Source organism: Lolium perenne, chromosome 4, assembly GCF_019359855.2.
Source record: "Lolium perenne isolate Kyuss_39 chromosome 4, Kyuss_2.0, whole genome shotgun sequence".
Classification (NCBI taxonomy): Eukaryota; Viridiplantae; Streptophyta; class Magnoliopsida; order Poales; family Poaceae; genus Lolium; species Lolium perenne.
The window spans coordinates 40396411-40403649 of NC_067247.2; the positions used below are offsets into that span (position 1 = coordinate 40396411).

At 46.0% G+C, this 7239-nt stretch overlaps 1 long non-coding RNA gene across 1 annotated transcript; it reads right to left on the reverse strand.

The window, feature by feature from the left end:
- Nucleotides 1–422: 422 nt before the first annotated feature.
- Nucleotides 423–1674, reverse strand: LOC139830832 (uncharacterized). The gene is made up of 2 exons (XR_011744320.1): nucleotides 1591–1674; nucleotides 423–1524 (listed from the first exon to the last, which is right to left on the reverse strand). It is a non-coding gene; the product is annotated as an uncharacterized lncRNA (long non-coding RNA).
- Between the last annotated feature and the right edge of the window lie 5565 nt (nucleotides 1675–7239).

Genomic DNA, 7239 nt, shown 5'->3' on the forward strand with positions numbered 1-7239 from the left:
CGCTGCACCGACTTGCACTGAAAAGATATGCTCGCCAATCTAGGGAACACCGTAACCCTAGCCTTATTTTAGCTTTTTCCGCATTTTCTCCTCTAACATAGCATGGGCGGTTGAAATAGGTCTCTCTATATATGTCACTGATATATATATTATTATTATTATTTTACTACACACAATGTATAATTATAAAAATTCATATAATGTATTGATGTACTACGAGTCTCAAATTTTATACTCCCCAGTTTCCTAAAAAAATGTCGTAACTTTTTCTAGAAACGAATGAATTTATAGCTAAAACATGTCTATATACCTTCGCATCTAGACGATGTTAAAAAGTTTTTATTAAAACAGAGGGAGTAATATTTGATTTGATACATGAGGTGTGGTCGGAGGAGGAGGATCCTTGCTTGCCGCCAGTTCACTTTAGAAAAATTAGTTCTCTTTTCCTTTTCAAATTACAGATAATAATATACTGTTAGGCCACCATCATACCTGGACGTGAGCTTCGATCTCTTTTCTTCTCTGAATTTTTTTTCCAATTTTATCTCCAAAATGGCAGCAAATCTACTATAGGTTTCATCTGTATTTCTCTCGCCAGCTGTTCATCTACGGTATGTACCTATGGAGCAGAAGAGGAATTGACGGGAGATGCTACCGGCCATGAGTGGCCCAGCCATGTACGATTGCTTGTCGCTCGTAGCTCTGCTGAGTGCTGAGCGTTCCTGCTCGGAGAGAGTGGAGCATGATTCTGTCAAAATAGTCGGAAAACTCGCTGGCGGCCGTCTCTTCCGAGATTCAATCCCTTCTCATCCTCGTTTGTCCTAGAACTCGTAGGCTCGTAGCACTTGTTGTCACTTGCCATGGAGAGTCGCCGGCGTTATGACCTTCTCGAGCAGCTGTCGGCGTTGTGTCCGGCCGCATGGAACAACCCGTTGTAGTTCCGCAGCCAGCCAGCCATGCGTTGTAGTGCATCCTACCATGGTCTCTGTTTGTGGATTCGATCAGTTGGTCAAAGCATAATGACAACACCGGCGGCGCGAAATTGATCAGCGGCAACTGTTTCTCCAAGCAGCTAAGCATTTTGTCGAACAAATGAGATGCAGCGACCTTTGATCCTTGCCGCTCGCGCTCCTAGAACTTGGAGGCTGCGCGCCTGCGCCCGTGGCGTCAGTGCTGGTCGGAGGCAAAGGGAAGAAACCCATCTCATGCCTGGTGCTGCGGCAAGGCCGATGCTCTGCAAGGATGCCAAGGAACCGTGCGGGAGCAGCGCCATGCCATCTGTCGGCTCCGGCCCTCTAATGACTTTAGATTCCGGTTCCAAATCGACCACATGATTGGAGCAAGCCCACTCCGGAGAAGAAATTTGACTCGTGGGGATTACATACTGCGGAGATCGATTGGTGGCCGGGGATAGCGAAGACTTCCCATCACCTCGTCGATTTTGCTTCCGTCCGTGGTGGTTGCCGTCATGATTTTTCCCGTCGAATCGCTAGGACGCGTCGCTCGATTTCGATTTCAATCGATCTGAGAAAGAAATTCGAAGTCAATGCTCCCGTATTTAAAGAACTCGAAAGGAAATTGGAGTCGTGCCTGGTTTGGTCTCTCCTTGCGTCTCCGGGGTGGACTCAAGCGATCCGCCAGGGAGAGCTGCGTGTGCGCGGCGTGAGGTTTGGTGGAAACACAGTAAATGAACCGGTATCATGGTATTAGTGTGTTATATGTGGTTTGGTGGGAGGGCAAAAGCGTCCAAAAAAAAGTTGGACGAAAATTTTAGCAGAAACCTTAGCTCCTTTATTATTAGGTAGGTTCAGATCCCCTGGAGTCGGCCTGAACTCCACCGCGTGGAGTTGCCCAAATCTCAGCCCTTCTTTTCTCTTTATGGCCCAGATTTAATCAGTCATAACAATTTATGATTTATCTTAATTAAACGTGCAGGAAGCAGTTTCAGTACACACGTCCTTCAGAATGCAAGTCTTGCCTTCGTATTTTTGGTGATTATACAGGAAATCATCATCAATCTCACATGTAGTAGCTGCCGTCGGAGAGATGGTGGTCGGCGGCTTGAACATCTAGGGGACAAACAGCCCGGCACCGGCACCGTTGACATTTGGGTTGACATAGCCGACGTTCTCGCGCGCCGAGGACATGAAGATGAACAGCTTGTGCTCCGTCCCGGCCAGGCCAACTTGATCGAAAGGATCATATATTGTAGTACGGATTCTACCATCGCAGCGCAAAACAGAGACAATATGTTCAGCTTCAGTTAGTCGATTAACATTAGATAAATCATAAGTTGCTATGGCTGATTAAATCTGGGTCATAAAGAGAAAAGGAAGGCTGAGATTTGTGCAACTCCACGCGGTGGAGTTGAGGCCAACTCCAGGGGATCCAAACCCAGCATGGAGGAAGATGTCGGTGAGGCGATCCAAAGAGGCGCTCGATAAAGGCAAACGGTTCCTAGATCTAGGAGTAATCGGGGCTGACCTGCACCTCCACTGAAATTTCAGAGATTTGGCCATAGATTGGTGCTCTTGTGTGCTATTCAATCCTCTGTGTAATACCTAGCTTAGTTTTCCTGTTTTTGTTTAGTGCTATTTTGTAGCTCCATTTTAGATTATACTTTTCAAAAAAATTATAAATACAAGCAGTGGCTAAACATACTGTAAAACTTTTTAAAAGACAATAAGAAAAATACAAGGTATGGTAACCACGAATTTGCTCATTCGTTGTTTTCATTTTTAGAAGTCCACAATCTTTTATTTTATATTTTTGAAGTCAATTGTTTTTGTTCTTCCAAAGCAACGCGTGGGCATTGTACTATTTCCCTTAAGTAAAAAAAAAACGGTTCAATATTTTTATAAGTTTGATTGAAGCGCTGGAACCATATCCGGGTTACGTTCCAAATCCAATATAGACGATTTGCCGACTTGCGGAATAAATTCCAATCACCAGCGATCAAGATCAAAGTTAGGCTCCAAAGCTATGGCCCCGGAGCTGCAATGGATACCTGCTCCAGCCCAGTTCCTCAACACCGCCCGCCGTATGACTACGAAGATGAGGTGAGGCCATGGCGGCCGGATAATGAGCGACAACAGAGGGAGCCGACGGACTAGGAGGTGCACGCCAGAAAATCTACCGATTCAGCTTTGTAGATAAGAGGACAGAGGGTAAAGTCTAGCTTTCTATCTATCTCGGGGGAGAACAGGGAGGCACGGCGGGCTGCTCGGACGCCACCGACATGACAGGGTGCGCCTGCTTGGACATGGATGCGAGCACGCACAGTTTCTGTAGTCGAGGCCGTGGGCTTCAATTCTGCCGGGTCGATGGGCGTGGATTCTGTTGCATGACACGGGCGGTTCCGTGCAACCTGCGAATCGTGCGACTGTAGGTGTCCATGAATAAGCACATGACGCTAGCTAGAGTACGACATCGCGTGGTGGGGTCTGCAGCTCGGCATCTTCGTCAAGGAACGCTCGAGTTACTCCCTATCTTCTTCTCCAATGAACTCCAACTTCTGCCTGCTGCTCTCGCTGATTACTGAAGTGTTCTGAAAACTGTGAAGGAATAGGGAATTGGCATAACAGAGCTAGAAGCAACAACAGGGACGGGCTTACAAAGTAAATTGAGCCTGCCGTTCTTCGATACAGAGAAAGTTAGACCACAAACAAAAATTAAGAGCGAAGATTCAGATTCAGACAGGGACCGAAATCTTTAATAAATACTCTGACGCAGAGAGCAAACATTCAGCCAGGGAACGAATTCTCTTAATAAGAGCAAGAACAATAGAAGAGTCAGCAGTTGGCTATATATTTTTGCTATGTCATCTATAGCCTATTTGTAGCCAGCATATACAATAGTTAGATATAGGTATGAACTACTTCGTATGCATATGACCCACTTTGCAATCTCACAAAGTGTCTAGGAACGCGCGCTGCAGCTGGCTACTATCTTGTAGCCTGCTACTCTTCTCTCTCCTCTTCTATCTCATCAAACTCAGCAAAATTATATTACTTTAAATCTTATAGCCTGCTGATTGTACCTTATTGTACTTGCTCTAAGTACCCTGTACATAAATTGATTCATGAGTACACTATTGCAGCACTGAATAACGAGTGGTTGGTTACCTGAGGTAGCAATTCATTCATGTTTGTTCACACCTCTGATTTTAATGTTTTGGTTTCCGCATCATGAGCAATATAATACGTTGATTATTTCTCTGGGAAAATAATGAAAATAATAATTTAATAAGTGATTCAATGGAGAAAATGGCGGAAACAAAATGTTCATGTCATAATATGTCTAGGTATTGTCTTTGTCAACTTCGGCATCTTCAAGAGTTGGCGTATTATTATCGATTTGGTGTGTGTCTCAATTAGTGGATTCAGTTGCTTTAGTTCTATATTTGTTTATAATTTTCTCGATTGAATTATTAACCGTTGCAACGCATGGGTTATTTCCTAGTAATACATAAACTGAATACAGCAGCCAAAAGCAGCCAATAACGTTGTTAATGTTCACGACAAACTAAGCTGAAAAAAAATACAAGACGCACGCAATGTATGGCCAACTAGAAGATTCCTCATTCCTCATATATTTCTTCGTCGCTCTATTCGTGCATTACCCCAAGGAAATATTCATTGAACTCGTTCCGTCTGCAGTGTGCGGCCAATACATCCTCCAGACGGTATGGCCTGTGTTCATTTGTCATACCGTAGTTTCCTATTCTATCTACACGTAGTGGCCACTCATCCCATGCCTTTGTATCATGAGAGTACTTTCTGATATAACCCAAATCCGTGTAGTAGATGCAGCCAGGTCGAAGTGTCGGGTGCACTCTAGTGTCGACGGAGATACACCGGATATAATTCACGAAGAAGGCATTACTGCCAATGTTACTGACCGGATGGAGAGAGCGGCTCTGAGTGTCCACATGGTACACCAATGGTTTGCCCGCCAAACCCAGGTTGACCAACAACACAAGCAGCAGATCACCATCCTACTTCACAAGGTAGAACTTCTCATTTCCAAGTTCTGGAAATGAAATTAGTGTCTCCATCTTGACAGTGCTCGCGCGCTGCTGCAACTATACATTGGTGCACACTATTCTTCCGGACTCAAAATTGTCCGCAGCTATTGCATACAGTTCACCATTGAACGGGGTAATGCAACGCAGACAATGGTTCTCGATCGAAAATCTTTCTTCTCTCCAATCTTCATATATATCCTTAGTTGGAGTGCTCTCATCGACCCAACCAATTTCCGGCGGGTAATGTGCGGCAACGAAGACCATAGTCGGGGATTTGATTACAGCGACTGAATTCAGAAAAATAGATGGCATCTGCGCCTCAAACATAGTGTTCGATGCCTTTGTGAGCGGGTTCAGAAGCCGTATCTTGTGCGGCGGGTTCTTCTGGGCAAGCACGATGACGCCATGGCAAAAGCCGACGAAGTAGTATCTAAAATATATTGATGAAGATAACATTCAGCACTAAGATTGAAAATAAGAATAGATTAACCCTATAGATATGGAGGAATTTGGAGGAATTTGAACCTTGCACGAACTTCCGATAGATCTATGGTGACGTAGCGGAATGTGCCGAGTTGGAGGAAGGTGAACTCAGCGGCGCGTCGAAGGGCGTGGTCTACCATGATCCATTCGTGCAGGTGCACGTCGGGCTCAGGTAAACCTGAGCGCCAATTTCTACAGACTTGCCTCATAGCAGAGTAGGCGTCCACGTACTCCTCATTCGCCAGTAAGCATTCGCCGATCTTGTGAAGTGGTCCGTCACCCATGAGAGAGGCCCAGCTCACGGAGGCGCCGCGCTTGGATATGCCACCCTCGGAGGCGACGGGCTCTGAGGCGCCGGGCTCGGCGACGACGGGCTTGGAGGCGACGGGCTTGGAGGCGACGGGCTCGGAGGCGAAGGGCTCGGATGCGATGGGCTCGGCGGCGATGGGCTCAGCGGCGACGGGCTCGGATGCGATGGGCTCGGAGGCGATGGGCTCGGAGGCGACGGGCTAGGCGCATTCTTCTTCTCCATCGCCGGCAGGGCTCGTACGGCGGTTGGGGTTTTTCCTTCGATTTGGAGAAGTTGATGGGACGTGAGAGGCGTGGTTTCGTGCGTGAACGAGAATGAGACGTAATGTGTGCAGATGGAGGGAGAGAGGGGCTTACGCGTCCTAAATGCGACCCGCGTCCTACGGTCCACTAGTGCACGTTTGCACCGCGACACGCGTCAACAATGTCACGTCTTCCACTTCTGCACCGCAACACGCGTCCTCGAGTCTAACCCTGAAAATTTAGATATACTCAGGTATACCCTCGAGTCATATACTAGCATTTTTTGTGTGCTCAGTTTTCCCCTTGGGTGCTAATACTGGCTAGTGCAATATACTCAGTTTTACCCTCAAGTGGCTGGTCAACAGAGAGTCAACAAATGGGATTAACCAGTTAAATGAGTTATTTGATATGCAAAATATTCCGAAAAAGAGTGGCACTTACTCATGGAGTCTTTACCACAAATTGCCACTTCTCAAATCATAGATAAATCAAATTTTACCACAAATTGCCACTTCTCAAATCACCTAGTAGCTATGAAGGTGCATGGTTTTCCACAATAAGCCCTACCCAAAACAGCTTTCCCCAAAACATACTTTGTCTGAATGAGGCCATAATTTTCACACTCATGTATATTTGTATTGCAAATAGTTTGAGGTAGGCCAACATGGGTTTCATTGTACAAAACACGTATTTTTCATTTTTTAAATCTCATATCTCCTCACATTGCACTTCGTGAGGGTAAGGCTTGCCACTAACACCTTCCCCAGACCCCGCACAGTGCGGGAGCTCTTAGCACTGGGTAAAAAAAATATTTGAATCCCTTAGTCTGTTTAGTACTCACTTGCCCTTGGTTTCTTGATACTACTCAGTTTTGCCCTCTTCCTTCACAAATTCTCACAGACCCCCAACATTGCCCTGATTGGTCTAGCCCATGTCACGCGGATCGTGTCCGCCGACCGTTGATCGTATGATTTAACGGGCAGGATAACCCCTATCTCTCTCTGGTCGGGGCCACCACCCTCTCTCTCTGTCGGCGGTTAGCTTCCACCCTCTATGTATGCTAAAGGGCGGTTACCCAGTACGCTAAAGTTTGGTTTTCTGTATTATTTTTCACGAGCTAAATTATAAACTCTTTTAGGCATTATTTTTCACGCAAAAAATGATAAACCATCACCGAT